The following is a 16,512-nucleotide window of genomic DNA, read 5'->3' on the forward strand; positions in this document are numbered from 1 at the left end:
AAATAAACAATATAGAATCTAAAAAAACTGTAGAGCAGATCAACAAAACCAAGAGTTGGTTTTTTGAAAAAATAAACAAAATTGATAAACCTCTAGCCAGGCTTCTCAAAAAGAAAAGGGAGATGACCCAAATAGATAAAATCATGAATGAAAATGGAATTATTACAACCAATCCCTCAGAGATACAAGCAATTATCAGGGAATACTATGAAAAATTATATGCCAACAAACTGGACAACCTGGAAGAAATGGACAAATTCCTAAACACCCACACACTTCCAAAACTCAATCAGGAGGAAATAGAAAGCTTGAACAGACCCATAACCAGTGAAGAAATTGAATCAGTCATCAAAATATCCCAACATATAAGAGTCCAGGACCAGATGGCTTCCCAGGGGAATTCTACCCGACATTTAAAGCAGAGATAATACCTATCTTTCTCAAGCTATTCCAAGAAATAGAAAGGGAAGGAAAACTCCCAGACTCATTTTATGAAGCCAGTATTACTTTGATTCCTAAACCAGACAGAGACCCAGTAAAAAAAGAGAACTATAGGCCAATATCCCTGATGAATATGGATGCAAAAATTCTCAACAAGATACTAGCAAATCAAATTCAACAGCATATAAAAAGAATTATTCACCATGATCAAGTGGGATTCATTCCTGGGATGCAGGGCTGGTTCAACATTCGCAAATCAATCAACGTGATACATCACATTAGTATAAGAAAAGATAAGAACCATATGATCCTGTCAATCGATGCAGAAAAGGCATTTGACAAAATTCAGCAACCTTTCTTAATAAAAACCCTCAAGAAAGTCGGGAGAGAAGGAACATACTTAAACATCATAAAAGCCATTTATGCAAAGCCCACAGCTAACATCATCCTCAATGGGGAAAAACTGTAGGAACACGACAGGGATGTCCACTCTCACCGCTGTTGTTTAACATAGTGTTGAAAGTGCTAGCATCAGCAATCAGACAACAAAAGGAAATCAAAGGCATCAAAATTGGCAAAGATGAAATTAAGCTTTCACTTTTTGCAGATGACATGATATTATACATGAAAAATCCGATAGACTCCACCAGAAGTCTGCTAGAACTGATACATGAATTTAGCAAAGTTGCAGGATACAAAATCAATGTACAGAAATCAGTTGCATTCTTATACACTAATAATGAAGCAACAGAAAGACAAATAAAGAAACTGATCCCATCCACAATTGCACCAATAAGCATAAAATACCTAGGAATAAATCTAACCAAAGATGTAAAAGATCTGTATGCTGAAAACTATAGAAAGCTTATGAAGGAAATTGAAGAAGATATAAAGAAATGGAAAAACATTCCCTGCTCATGGATTGGAAGAATAAATATTGTCAAAATGTCAATACTACCCAAAGCTATCTACACGTTCAATGCAATCCCAATCAAAATTGCACCAGCATTCTTCTCAAAACTAGAACAAGCAATCCTAAAATTCATATGGAACCACAAAAGGCCCCGAATAGCCAAAGTAATTTTGAAGAAGAAGACCAAAGCAAGAGGCATCACAATCCCAGACTTTAGCCTCTACTACAAAGCTGTCATCATCAAGACAGCATGGTATTGGCACAAAAACAGACACATAGACCAATGGAATAGAATAGAAACCCCAGAACTAGACCCACAAACGTATGGCCAACTAATTTTTGACAAAGCAGGAAAGAATATCCAATGGAAAAAAGACAGTCTCTTTAACAAATGGTGCTGGGAGAACTGGATAGCAACATGCAGAAGATTGAAACTAGACCACTTTATCACACCATTCACAAAAATAAACTCAAAATGTATAAAGGACCTGAATGTGAGACAGGAAACCATCGAAACCATCAAAACCCTAGAGGAGAAAGCAGGAAAAGACCTCTCTGACCTCAGCCGTAGCAATTTCTTACTTGACACATCCCCAAAGGCAAGGGAATTAAAAGCAAAAATGAACTACTGGGACCTTATGAAGATAAAAAGCTTCTGCACAGCAAAGGAAACAACCAACAAAACTACAAGGCAACCAACGGAATGGGAAAAGATATTTGCAAATGACATATCGGACAAAGGGCTAGTATCCAAAATCTATAAAGAGCTCACCAAACTCCACACCCGAAAAACAAATAACCCAGTGAAGAAATAACCCAGAAAACATGAATAGACACCTCTCTAAAGAAGACATCCGGATGGTCAACAGGCACATGAAAAGATCCTCAACGTCGCTCCTCATCAGGGAAATACAAATCAAAACCACACTCAGATATCACCTCACGCCAGTCAGAGTGGCCAAAATGAACCAATCAGGAGACTATAGATGCTGGAGAGGATGTGGAGAAACGGGAACCCTCTTGCACTGTTGGTGGGAATGCAAATTGGTGCAGCCACTCTGGAAAACAGTGTGGAGGTTCCTCAAAAAATTAAAAATAGAACTACCCTATGACCCAGCAATAGCACTGCTAGGAATTTACCCAAGGGATACAGGAGTACTGATGCATAGGGGCACTTGTACCCCAATGTTTATAGCAGCACTCTCAACAATAGCCAAATTATGGAAAGAGCCTAAATGTCCATCAACTGATGAATGGATAAAGAAATTGTGGTTTATATACACAATGGAGTACTACATGGCAATGAGAAAGAATGAAATATGGCCCTTTGTAGCAACATGGATGGAACTGGAGAGTGTGATGCTAAGTGAAATAAGCCATACAGAGAAAGACAGACACCATATGGTTTCACTCTTATGTGGATCCTGAGAAACTTAACAGAAACCCATGGGGGAGGGGAAGGAAAAAAAAAGAAAAGAGGTTAGAGTGGAAGAGAGCCAAAGCAGAAGAGACTCTTAAAAACTGAGAACAAACTGAGGGTTGATGGGGGGTGGGGGGGGGGGTGATGGGTATTGAAGAGGGCACCTTTTGGGATGAGCACTGGGTGTTGTATGGAAACCAATTTGACAATAAACTTCATATATTGAAAAAAAAATAAAATAAAATAAAACATTTCTTCGGGAATGTCTGACCTTGAGCAAACTCCCTCAGGTGGAAAGTTCCTCCTGAGAATGTGACAGACACTACCTACTCTCCCTCAGGCTTCCCCCAGGAATTTCACAAAAGACCTGACTAAAAACAAGTAGACCATAAAACGTATGACCCACAAGGAACAGTATGGCCATAGACCACCAACAGTATGGCCATAGACCACCCCTCATACAACAGAAACAAGCCAATCAAAAAGGCACGACTAGGCATTTAGAGTTCCCTAGACAATAAGGGTAGGACCTGAGAAGGAACCTGTAAATCAAAGTCCCTTGCCTATAGTTGCAGGCATTCACTTTCAAATGCCCCCTCTCTGTAAACAGAGCTTTCAAACTATTCTTACTTTCTGATCTCACACTCTACTAAACTTTTGCCACACTCTATTAAACTCATTTTGCTTTGTATCCACCTCTTCAGTCTTCGAAGCCACAAGACAACGAACCCTGGGTATTGAGGCAAAAAGTCATGCAACAGAATGGGAGGCACAGGTCTGCCACGGACACAGAGGCTCCCCACCCAGTGCCACAGCTTGGTGGTTAGCACTACCAGCTGGGCACGGGCCTGGAACAAACTAACAAGAGCTTCTGAGGGCAGAAAACAGCCCCCAAACTTGGCCTTCTTCCGGAAACATCCCCAGCAGCAGCTGGCGCCATGTATCACTGCCAGCCCATTCTCACCCTGTATCCTAGAGGGCTGAGGCCTCAGAGAGGTGAAGAGACATGGTCTTTGGGCCTTTGCATTGTTAAAAAGAAAACCCCAGGCCCAAAATGGCATCACTTAGGCAAAGTCACCAAACAGGGGCTTAATATCTAACCCAATTACAGTTTCAGCCTCCCCCAGAAATGTAGTCTTGCTCAGTTGGTGTAGAATTTTCTGATCAGCATCAGTGAGGTCATCTGTCACAGGGCCCTCTCCATTCCCCAAAAGAAAATTATATAATCTCCATGATATGGGCCACCTAACTCTTACCCCAAAGGGAAAGTGACCCTGCCTGAGACAATCCTTTCTTTTCTTTTGCTAACAACTTCCTTGCTTCACCCTCCTTCCTATAAAAACCATCCATTTTGTACAACTCCTCAGAGCTCCCCTCTACTTGCTAGATGGGGTGCTGCCTGATTCAAGAATCATTTAATGAAGCCAATAAGATTTTCAAATATCCTCAGTTGGATTTTTGTTCTTTAATGGCATCAACTTGGCTACTTCTACCTTTCTCCAAAAGTTCGTTTTATACAGAAGTAAGTGGGCCAATATTGTCCTTTCAGTAAAATAACTGTTGTGAATGCCTCAATTTGGGGCAGAGGCAACCTTATCTTTAGTGAGTGGGTGCCAGATCCACACTTCCTCCACGAGAACTTTAGTCTTTAAGAATACATATCCCTCCCCCTTCCCCATTCCCCTGATGAAATCGGGATAACAATATTTCTTACACTCATAATTAAGAGCAGAACAGATGGCAATGGTTGAAAAATCTGTTCATGAGAAGTGATGCTGGCAGCAGGATCATCAGCAAGATGGGGAGCACGGGGGCGATTTTGTTTTTCTTGATGTGCAGAAGGCCTACCACTGTAATCCCAAAAACAAGGTCCTGGGAATGGAGGGGAAGGGGTGGGATGCAAGATTCATCCACAATAAGAGGGCAAAACAGCTGGGCCATTTAGAAGCGACCACAGAAAAGTCACCTGCTTCTGCACTGGCTGGGCCGACCCTGCCTCCCAGGGAGCTCAGCTTCCAGAGCCACCATGATAGACCATCAGCACCTGTGAGAGGCAAACAATAGCCTCCTGGGCTTTTTCCTCTGTCTGGTGAGGACACCTGGACACCTCCTCTATGTAGTCACATTCATCTCTGCTTCAAATCTACCAAAACCACAATGCACAGGAGAAAATGTACAAATTAGCAGCCACCCATGCCCAGGTGGCCTGGCAACATACTTTATCACTTTTATTCATTCAGAATGTGCCAGGCACTCTTTTGGGTGTGAGGATGGCAGGGAATAGACAGACAATGTTCCAGTCTTCCGGGTTTTATGTTCTAAGGAGGAAGCCAGGCAAAAAATGACTGAACCATCAAATAAAGTACAGTAAAACCCTGGATTGCAAGTAACTTGTTCTGTGAGTGCTCCACAAGACGAGCAAACATTTCTAATAAATTTTAATTTTAACTTGATAAAGGAGTGATGTCTTGCAATACAAGTAGTACATGACGCCAAATGTCACATGATCACAACTGAGCCAAAGGTTCTTGAAATTCGCTTTGATATACAAGTGTTTTGGATTACAAGCATGTTTCCAGAATGAATTATGCTCGCAAACCAAGGTTTTACTGTATGTAATTCTAGGTGGTGACAAGAGTCATGAGGAAAACTGAAGCCCAGGGAAGGACTCTGTTTCAGCTCGAACACGAAAAGAGCTTGGAAGTTGCCACTTGAGCCCTTACAATAAGAAAGAGCTGGACAAAGCGAACATCAGTGACTTTTCTTGGACCCATCAATGAACTAAGTTTGCAGACAGCCCCCTGAAATCTGAAGGACCAAGAAACATCTCTTGATTCTGGCAGAGGGAGGAGGAAATAACCATTGTGAAACACCCAGAAACTTCTCCGTGACAAAGGTCTGCTGTCCAGGGGGAAAGACTTAGCCAGAATCTTGTCTCAAAGCCACCAGGGAAGGGTGGGGAGGGCATTTTGCTCACTGAAGGCACTCTAGCCTCTCTCTCTAGAGTGTGCCAGGCACTCTAAGGGGGCTGGAAGAGCCATGTGAGAAGAAACTCTGGCGAAAGTCACAGGCTGGGAGCACAGGCCCACCTAAAGATGGAGATTTCATCATAAGATTACAGAATACTTCTGCTCCCCCACAGCTTCCACCACACCACAGGGCTCCAGTATGACACCAGTGGATTAAGCTAAAGGAGCTACCCCAGATTCTCTAACCAGGAGCACCAAGGGAAGGCCACAGTCGAGGTGGGACAGACAAAACCAAGGAAGACATGACATATAGCCCAATCCCTAATGAGATTTACAAACACTCACACTAAAGGTTTCCAACATAATATGCCTGGCTTTTAACAAAATATAAGGCATATCAAAGGCAAAATAAGTAATTAAATAAATAAATAAATAAATTTTTAAACCCATATTTAAAAGAAGTAAAGCAAGCATTATAACCAGATTCATATGATAGTTTTTGGAATTATCATACTGGGAAATTAAAGTAACTATGACTAATGTGCTAAGGGTTCTAATGGGAAAAGTAGACAACACAGAAGAACAGATTGGTAATATAAACACAAGGATAGAAAGTCTGAGAGTCAAAAAGAAATGCTAGAAAAATTTTTTTAAAAATAATCTATAATAGAAATGAAGACTACCTTTGAAAATGAAGAATACCCATCAGTAGATTCGAGATGGTTGAGGAAGAAATCAGTGAGCTTAAAGACAAGTCAACAAAATTTCCCCAACTGAAACACAAACAGAAAAAAAAAATGGGTGCAGGGTGGGCCAAACGAGTATCCAAGAACGGTGGGACAATATCAAGAGATGTAACATACATGTAATTGGAACATCAAAAGGAAACAAAAGAAATAATGGAGAAGGAAAAATATTTGCGGTAACAATGGCCAAAAATTTTCCACACGAGGCTCAAAAAACACCAAACAGAATAAATATTTTTAAAAAAGAAAACAAACAAAAACAAAAACAAAAATACCTACTCAAACTGCAGAAAACCAAACAGAGAAAATCATGAAAGAAGCCAGAAGGAGGTGTGGAAACATTTTATCTAGAGAAGAACAAAGAAAAGAGTTAACAGCAGATTTCTCCTCAGAAACCATGTCAGCAAGAAAAGAGTAAAGGAAAATCTTTAAAAGTTTTAAAAGATAAAACCACCAACCTACAAGTCTATGTCCAAGCACAGTTATCTTTCAAAAGTGAAGAAGAAATAAATATTATCTCGGACAAACAAAAACCAAGGGAATTTGTCACCAGCAGCCAGATCGAGAGAAATGTTCAAAAACTCTTCACACAGAAGGAAAAATATATAGTTGGAAACTTGAATCTACATAAAGAAAGAAGACTATCTGAGAAGAAATGAATGAAGATAAAATAAAATCTCTTATTTTTGTTACTGTTATCTGATCTAAAAAAATAACTTTTTATTTAAAGCAATAATAGTTACAACATGTTGTGTAATTATAGCTTATGGGTAAGTGGAATGAATAATAGCAATGTCATGAGGAATGGGAATTACTAATACTCTGTTTTTACTCTGTTACCTGCACTAATATGAAAAAGTATTCTTAGTATTATTTGAAGATAGACTTCAATTATTTTAGAATGTATATCGTAAACTCTGAGGTCAGAACTAAAAATTTTTAAAAAGAAATATAAATGATAAACTAAGAGAACATTATGGAATCATATAAAATGGTCCATGAAAACCAGAGAAGAAAAAAGAGCTTGTTGCAAAAATAAAAGCTATTAAAAAGTTCGATATTAATCTAAATACTCCAACAATAACTTTAAATGTGAATGGTCTAAAAATACATCAAGTAAAAGACAGAGGTTATCAGAGTAAGTAAAAACACAAGATCCAACCACATGCTGTCTATAAGAAACCCATTTTTTTTCTTTTCAAATTTTTATTTAAATTCCAGTTAGTTAACATACAGTGCAATATTGGTTTCAGGAGTAGAATTCAGAAATTCATCCCCTACATACAACACCCAGTGCTCATCACAAGTGCCCTCCTTAATACCCATCACCCATCCCATCCCCCACCCACCTCTCTCCTTCAACCCTCAGTTTGTTCTCTATCTTTAAGAGTCTCTTACGGTTTGTTTTCCTGTCTTTTTTTCTTTTTTTCCACCTCCCATATGTTCATCTGTTTTGTTTCTTAAATTCCACATGAGTGAAATCATACGGTATTTGTCTTTCTCTGACTTATTTCCCTTAGCATAATTCACTCTAGCTCCATCCACATTGTTGCAAATGGCAAAATTTCATTCTTTTCGATGGCTGAGTAATATTCCATTGTGTGTATATGTGTGTGTCCATATATATGATATATATATACCATATACATCATATACATATATGTATACATGTATACATGTGTGTATATATCATGTATACACATATCACATGCACAAACATACACACACACATTGATATATATATGTATCACATCTTCTTTATCCATTCATCAGTCAATAGACATCTGGGCTCTTTCCATAGTTTGGCTACAAGAAATCCATTTTAACTATAAAGATTCTGGGGTGCCTGGGTAGTTCAGTCAGTTAAACATCCAACTTTGGCTCAGGTCATGATCTCACAGTTCTTGAGTTTGAGCCCCACATTGGGTCTCTACTGTCAGCATGGAGCCTACTTCAAATTATCTGTCTCTCCCTCTCTGCCCCTCCCCTGCTCATGCTCTCTCTCCCCAAAATAAATAAACATTTAAAAAAGGAATAAAAAAATAAATATAAAGACTCTGATAGGTTAAAAGGAATGGAGAAAGATAAACCATGCTAACTCCAATCAAAAGAAAATTAGAGTACCAATATTAATTTCAGACACAGCAGACTTTAGAACAAGGAAAATCATCATGGATAAAGAGGGAGCATTACATAATGATATGTAATTCTATTCAATTATTCAAGAAGATATTACAATCCTAAACAGCTATGCACCTAACATCAGAGTATTAAAATATATGAGGCAAAAATTGATAGAATTGAAAAGAGAGACAAATTCATTATTATAATTGGAGGCTTCACCATCCTCTGTCAGTAACTGATATAACAAGCAGGCAGAAAATCAACAAACATAGTTCACTCAAACAGCCCTATCAATCAACTGCTTCTAAATGACATTTATAGAATATTCTATCCAACAACAGCAAAGCACACATTCTTCTCAAGCTTGCATGGAACATTCACCTAAGTGTCTTAGCCCACTGGACTGCTATAACAAAATACAACAGACTGGGTGGCTTATAAACAACAAACATTTATTTCTCATAGTTCTAGGGACTGGAAGTCTGAGATCAGGATGCCAGCATGGTCAGGTGTGGGTCCCCTTCTGGGTCTCAGACTTCTCACAGTGTCCTCATACGGCAGAAGGGGATAGGGAGCTCTGTGGAGCCTTCTTCATAAGAATAGTAACCCCATCCCAAGGGCGCTGCCTAATCACCTGATCACCTCCCAAAGATGCCATCTTCTAATACAATCACTTTGGGGGGGTATGATTTCAACATAAGAACTTGTAGGGGCTGGGGAGATACCAATATTATGATCATAGCACAAAAAAAGACCACATTTGGGACCATAAGACACACCTTAACAAGTTTTTTACAAAACAGGTATCATACAAAGTATTTTCTTAGACTAGAATGGAATTAAACCAAAAAGCAATTAACAGGAAGACAGGTGAAATCTCCAAATACCTGACAATTTAACAACACAATTCTAAATAACACATGGGTCAATGAGGAATTACTGACAAATTTAAAAAAAAAAATTTTTAACTAAACGAAAATGAAAATACCAGTTGTCAGAATTTGCAGAAGGCAGCAAAACCAGTATTTAGAGAAAAATTTATAGCACTAAATGTATACATTAGAAAAGAAGAAAGATCTAAAATCAATAACCTAAGCTTCTACCTCAGGAAATAAGATAACAATTTTTTTAATGTTTATTTATTTTGAGAAAGAGAGCATGCATGCACATGTGCAGGGAAGGGGCGAAGAGAGAGGGAGAAAGAGAATCCCAAGCAGGCAGGCTCCATGCTTAGTGCAGAGCCCAACACAGAGCTCGATCTCATGACAGTGAGATCATGACCTGAGCCAAACTCAAGAGTTGGACACTTTACCAACTCAGTCACCCATGCACCCCAAGATAAAGAACAATTTTAAGCCTAAATCAAGCAAAAGAAATATAGTGAAAGAGTATAAATCAATGAAATCAGGAATATGATAGGAAAAAAATCAACACACTAAAAATCTGGTTTTTTGACCAAGCTAACCAAGAAAAAGGAGAGAAGACACAAATTACTAACATCAGAAATGAAAGAAATACTGATCCCACAGACATTAAAGCCATAATAAAAGAATACTACAAAGAACTCTATACCCCCAAATTTGATAATTTAGATAAAATGGGCCAATTTCTTAAATGATACACACTACCAGACTCATACAAGGAGAAAGACAAACCAAACAGCTATCTGTGTTAAGGAAATTGAATCAATAATTAATAATCTTCCCCCCAAAATCACGAGGCCCAGATGACTCCTCTTAGGAATTCTACCAAATGTTTAAGTTAGATAGGATGCCAATTCTCTACAATCTACTTCAGAAATTAGAAAAGGAAGGAACCCTTCCTGACTTATATCATAAACCCAGTATGACCCTAATATCAAAAACAGATAATTACAAGAAAGAAAACTAGAGACCAGTATCTCTCATGAATACACACTTAAAAATCTTCAGCAAAATATTAGCAAATAGAATCCAACAATATCTGAGAAGAATTATATATCACAACCAAGTGAGATGTATTCCAGGGATGCAATGTTGGATCAACATGAGAAAATAAACTGATATAAGCCATCACCACACCGACAAAAGAAGAAAAAATATATGATCATATTAATTGATACAGAAAAAGCATTAGACAAAAGACAACACCAATTCCTGATTTAAAAAAAAAAAAAATTCACCAAATTAGTCATTGAGGAGACCATCCTTAGCTTGACAAGAGGAAATACAAATCAAAACCACAATAAGATACACTTTACACCCGGATGGTTTGCCATCACTTTAAAAAAAAAAAAAAGAAAGAAAACAATAAGAGTAGGTAAGGTTGAGGAAAACAGGAACCCTCACATCCCACTGGTGAGAATGTAATAAAGCAGTAGTGGAAAACACATTGGTGGTTCCTCAAAAATTACCATGTGATCCAGCAATTCCACTCCTAGGTATATACACAAAAGAACTGAAAACATGTATTCAAATACCTGTACACACACGTTCATAATAGCATTATTCATAACAGGCAAAAGGTTGAAACCACCCAAATGTCCATCAACAGATGAACGGATAAACAGGATGTGGTATATAAATATACAATGGAACAGTACTCAGTCGTAAAAGGAATGAAGTTCTGATACCTGCTACAATTTGGATGAACCGCATAAACATTATGCCAAATCAAAGTCCATTTGGGCTGCTGTAACAAAGTACCAGAGACTATGTGGCTTGTAACAATAATTCTCACAGTTCTAGAGGCTGTGACACAAAAGGTCACATACTGTATTATTTCTAACTGTATAGGAAACATCCATTATAGGTAAATCCACAGAGACTGAAAGCTGAGTGATGAGGTTGGGGGGTAGGGGAGAGGGAATGGGGACAGAACACTTAACAAACATGAGCATTTCCTTCTGAGATGATGAAAATGTCTTGGAACACAATTGAAGGGATGGATCCCCCACGACACAGGAGAAGCATTAAATGTTACTAAACTACACACGTTAAGCTGGTTACTGGTTAATTTCTGCTATGTGAATTTTATCTCAGTTTTTTAACAATGTAGATAACATCATATTTAATGGTGAGAAACTAGAGACTTTCCCCCTAAGATGGAGACCAAGGCAGAAAGAGAGAGAGGAAAAAACAACAACAACAACAACAACAACAACAACAACATCCAAACACTGCAGGGCACTCAGGATATTGACAGAAAATCATGTGTTGGATTTGTCAACACTGGGTGTTGGTGACCTGGATGAGAATTCTCAGTGGGATGAGAGAGCGGGAAGCCAACCAGAGTAAGCTAAAGAACAACTGGACTGACTTCTGGTGTTTAGGAAACAGGGTTAGAAACCTTTCTTCATCTTCTCTTGAAACTGCTCAAAAACAAAAGGAGAGCCAGAAACATAAATAAACACTATACCTGCTAATCAGAAACTGAATTTTTTCAGATCTAGGGGATGTGTGTTAACTGTCTCCTGATTTAGTCTATCCTGACTGATACACGTTTTATAGGGATTTAACCCAAAATTATGAAATAACTATACTGGTTAAATAGAGCATCCCTACGAAATGAAAACTGTGAGTTAAAATCATTTTCACCACCATAGGAAGTTCAGAAATAAGAGTGCATGCATAATCTTTACAAATGTGTGATAAATCTCAGAAGAAACAGCTGAAAGCTGGAAGTGGTGGTCCACAGGGAGCAGGATAGGGCAGGGCTCGCGTGGGGATAGTAGGAGCGATAGCCAAGAATCTGCTATTTTTTCACAAACCTTACAGAACTCCTGACTTCTTAAAACATGTATATGTATAGGATATCGATAAAATAAAAATAATATTTGAAAAAGCGAACCCAGGGCTGTCAGGGGGGCTAAGGGCAGGTGGGGCATGTCATGTCACAGCCTGAAAGGACCTGGCCAAGAATGCTGTGTAAGCACACCTGTGCACAGGGCTGGGTCCTAGCTGCCTCAGTTTCCACAGCACCCAGAACAGGACCCAGCATAGTGTTGGAGGTGTGGCTGAGGCTTTGGAACTGCAGCCGTGATTTTAAATCCCAGCTCTGGCACTTTCCAGGTCTGTGCATGTGAGCAAGAACCTCACTTTCCTCCCTGGCCTTCAGCGAGCATTCAGGGAGTCACTCTGTGTGGCTCCCCCAGCACAGTGCCTGGCCCACTCAGTACAGAACAAATAGTGCTCTTACTGCTTTTAAGTTCTCCACGTATACTTGAAGGAGCTGCCATGCTGCCAGGTTGAGAGGCAGGAGGGAGACATAATGGGGTGGGTCAGGATGTTTCCCGAAAGACGGTGTAAAGTGGGGTTGGCACTGAGCTGCTCAGTGGGGTCTGGATTAGGGACCAGATGGTGGAGAGTGAAGCACAGCAAGGATTTGGGGGGAGGGCAGAATGGGAGCCAACGAAGGTGCTGTATAAAAACAGGGAGCCGGAAGGCCAGGCAGACTGGCCACTGAAGGACGGAACGTGGGCTGGGAGCTGTGGCTGGCTGTAAGCTGCACTTGGGGACCCTGCTAGGAAAAGGTCTCATGTGGGATGATTACACAGCTGTTGATGTCCTCTCCCCTTTGCAGGACAAGCTGGGCCGCTCCACTGACCACACCCCACAGGCACCTGGAAGATGGGCCCTGTCCTGGGAGGGGGCTTGCTATGGGTTGAATTATGGCCCCCAAGGCAATATTCAAGTCCTAACCCTCAGTAGCTGTGCATGAAACCCTATTTGGAAACAAGGTCTCTGCAGGTGATCACGAAGATGAGGTCATTGGAGTGGGCCCTAATCCATTTTGAGTGGTGTCCTTTTAAAAGGGGGAAATTGGGGGGCACCTAGGTGCTCAGTGGGTTAAGTGTCTGACTTGTGGTCTCAGCTCAGGTCATGATCTCACGGTTCATGAGTTCGAGTCCTGCGTCAGGCTCTACACTGACAGTGTGGAGCCTGCTTGGGATTCTCTCCCTCCGTCTCTCTGTCTCTCTGTCTCTCTGTCTCTCTCTCTCTCTCTCTCTCTCTTTCTCTTCCCTTCCCCCACTTGCTCACTCTCTCTCAAAATAAATAAACTTTAAAAAAAAATAAAAAGGGGAATTTTGGACACAGAGATAACGACGCAAGGAGAAAGCTATGTGGGGGTTACAATTATAGCAGCACAAGTCAAGGAAGGCCAGAGACTGTCAGCAAACTACGAGACCTGGAGAGAGGCCTGCAACAGACTCCCCCTCGCAGTCCCCAAAAGGAGCCCTCCCTGCCAACACCTTGATTTTGGACTCCAGAACCGTGAGAAAATAAGCTTCTGTTGTTTAAGCTACCCAGTCTGTGGTACTTCGTCACAGCAGCCCTAGATAGCTAACACAGGCTTGCGGCTCTCACTGCCAACAGGTGACACCCTCAGACACAGCCTTATCTAATCCCTCAGTCAGAGCCTGAGTGCCCGGCTCCATCCACTTGGGGAGACTTTCCACAGTGGCCCCCAGTCCCCAAGCTGCCCTGCCCCCACCTGGTGACCCTGGAGAGAGCCCCTAATGGCAGGACCTCAGGTCAACCACCCGGGTCGATGAGTAGCCTGGAGTTGGGCAGGGTTGGGCGGGGAGACCCTGCCCACATCCTGCTGCCCCTGTTGCACTCCCAGGGAGAGCCACTCACTTGGATGTCCCTGGCCCACGTGCACCTAACTGGAAGGGGGGCTGCCTGGGGAGGCAACACAGTGCCACGCAGAACACAGTGCAGCAGAAAGCACCCTGGTGAGTCTGATAGGGGACACAGGCGGGGTCATAGGAAACAGTCTACTGTGTGGCCATTGGTCCTCTAGGGACACCCTGGACTCCTTCTTGCCTTTTTCTGCAAAATAAAGGTAAATTTGTAAAAACAGAAAGCAATGAAAAATTTTAGTGTGGGTGCATTTAAGCTTTTCTTAGAGAGAGGTGGGGGCCACAGGACACAACACTGTTCTCTCAGCTCCCATTCAGCATGGGAGCCGAGGTGTATACGAAATGGCAGGTGGGGCCCAGCACAGTGGTGACTATCACCCAGTGAGTGGTGAGGTCCTACTCACTCGCAGTCGCCAGGCCCAAGAGGACTCTCAGCCATCCGCAGGACGGTCCTGGCCTCAGAGGCTGGTTTGCCCACACGGGATTCAGCAAAGCTTAAATCTTCCAGAGACTGAAACAAGAGAACACAAATAGGGTATCAATGGGCTGCAAGCAAGCTGCTTATGTATGAACACATGGCAGCTCTCTTATCTGAGCGACGGACCACACGTTTAAAAAAAAAGAGGCTAACAACTCCCTGCACCGAAACGTCAAAGGCGGCTCGGAACTGCAGGATCAGAACTCCAAGGTTCTGCAGAACAGCTGAACATTTTGAAAATCAAAGAGCTGCAAATAGATCGTGAGTCTCTCCAAGTTTTCAAGTGAGCCCTCCTGCTCATTCCCAAAGGTCAGCACACACAGACAGCTAAGATTTTGAGGCCACCAGCAGCCAGGCCTCGATAGAAAAGAGTGGGGAATGTATTTCTCTAACCCTTTTGGAAGAAGACACGGGAAACCCTATAGCATTAATATTTCAGGTTTCACTTGCTCTAACAGGAAATGAAGCACATTCTTCAAAGTTCTGTTCCCAATTTGTTTTCCAAAGAAGCAAAACGCTACACAGAATACAGAGCTTCATGTCACCTGCAGTATCTTAAAATCGTATGTGACATACATGGCTGGGAGTTCTACAAAATATACTGAACAAAGCCTTTTCAAAGACAGAGTGATCATATATGCACATGTGGGGGCACAGTGCAAGTCATCCCCTGTGCAAGTGACATCATTTCCTCCTTGACACACGGGGGCACAGCGTCCAGCCTGCAGCCTGCAGACCAGGGCCACCCTGGCATGGGCCATTGCCTGGATCTGTGCAAGGAGCTGGACTATGGAGGCACCTTGGTTGACATCCTAACTCTGCCTCTTACAGCCTGGGAGGACTAAGGAACCTACCCGTGCCTCAGTTTCCCTACTTCAGAGGAGGATGGGAGCACTAAGATATTGGGGTTCAGGCCTCACCTCCAACACCAAGACCTTGGTCTCCCTATCATGTCAAATGAAGGCACCGACCCCCATGACTTACAAGGTTCCTTAAGCTTTTTTTTTTAATTTTTTATTTTTTTTTTTAGTTTATCCATTGTTTGAGAGAGAGAAAGAGAGAGCAGAAAAGGGGCAGAAAGAGAGGGAGAGAGCATCCTAATTAGGCTCTGCACTGTCAGCACAAGCCAGATGCAGGGCTCGAACTCACGAACCGTGAGATCATGACCTGAGCTGAAATCAAGAGTTGGACACTCAACCAACTCAGGCACACTAGGTTCCTTGAGCTTCAGTGTCGATGGCTGGTGCCATGTTCCCTGTCCACAGAACAGGCCATCCAGCTGAAGGCCTCCTAAATCCAAACATGGAGGCCACCCCCAACCATGGGCCCACTCCAATACTGATGGACGAGGGCATCACTGTCCATGCAGGTAACAACCAGGCCAAACCACACCTGTGCCTGCCCCAACCACAGCCAGGGACACTAATGGGGTGCATGGAGGCATGATACTACATGACATGGTCATTGACTTGACCACAGCATGCAAAGCAGCCAGCTCCCAGGCCTCAGCCTTGACCACTGCTTCAGTCTCCCCTCATCATTCCCCAAGGCCCCATGCCACTGGGGCTTCACCCCTTTCCTGCCAGTGTTCGAGTCATTCCTTTTTTTGTTCCTCCAGAATCTTATTGACAAACTCCTATTCATTCTTCAAAACCCAACTGGGAAAGGCATCCCTGAACTTCAGTAGTAAACACACTCTTCTCAGTCTGTCCGGCCTCTGCAGTTTTCATTCTCAGCCATATCCCCTGCTCCCTCTAGGAGCCTACCTGGCCTCATGAAGGCAGCACTCCAGACTACA

At 41.8% G+C, this 16,512-nt stretch overlaps 1 protein-coding gene across 7 annotated transcripts in view; it reads right to left on the reverse strand.

Moving 5' to 3' along the window:
• Positions 1-16,512, reverse strand: part of APBA2 (amyloid beta precursor protein binding family A member 2) — a 266,585-nt gene that overhangs the window by 204,838 nt on the left and 45,235 nt on the right. For all 7 annotated transcript variants that reach the window (XM_042988249.1, XM_042988243.1, XM_042988248.1 and 4 more), the window contains one exon: positions 14,641-14,747. The gene's annotated coding sequence lies outside the window, so the exon portion shown is untranslated. The remainder of the gene's footprint in view (positions 1-14,640; positions 14,748-16,512) is intronic.

The sequence above is a fragment of the Panthera tigris genome, chromosome B3, assembly GCF_018350195.1.
Source record: "Panthera tigris isolate Pti1 chromosome B3, P.tigris_Pti1_mat1.1, whole genome shotgun sequence".
NCBI lineage: Eukaryota > Metazoa > Chordata > Mammalia > Carnivora > Felidae > Panthera > Panthera tigris.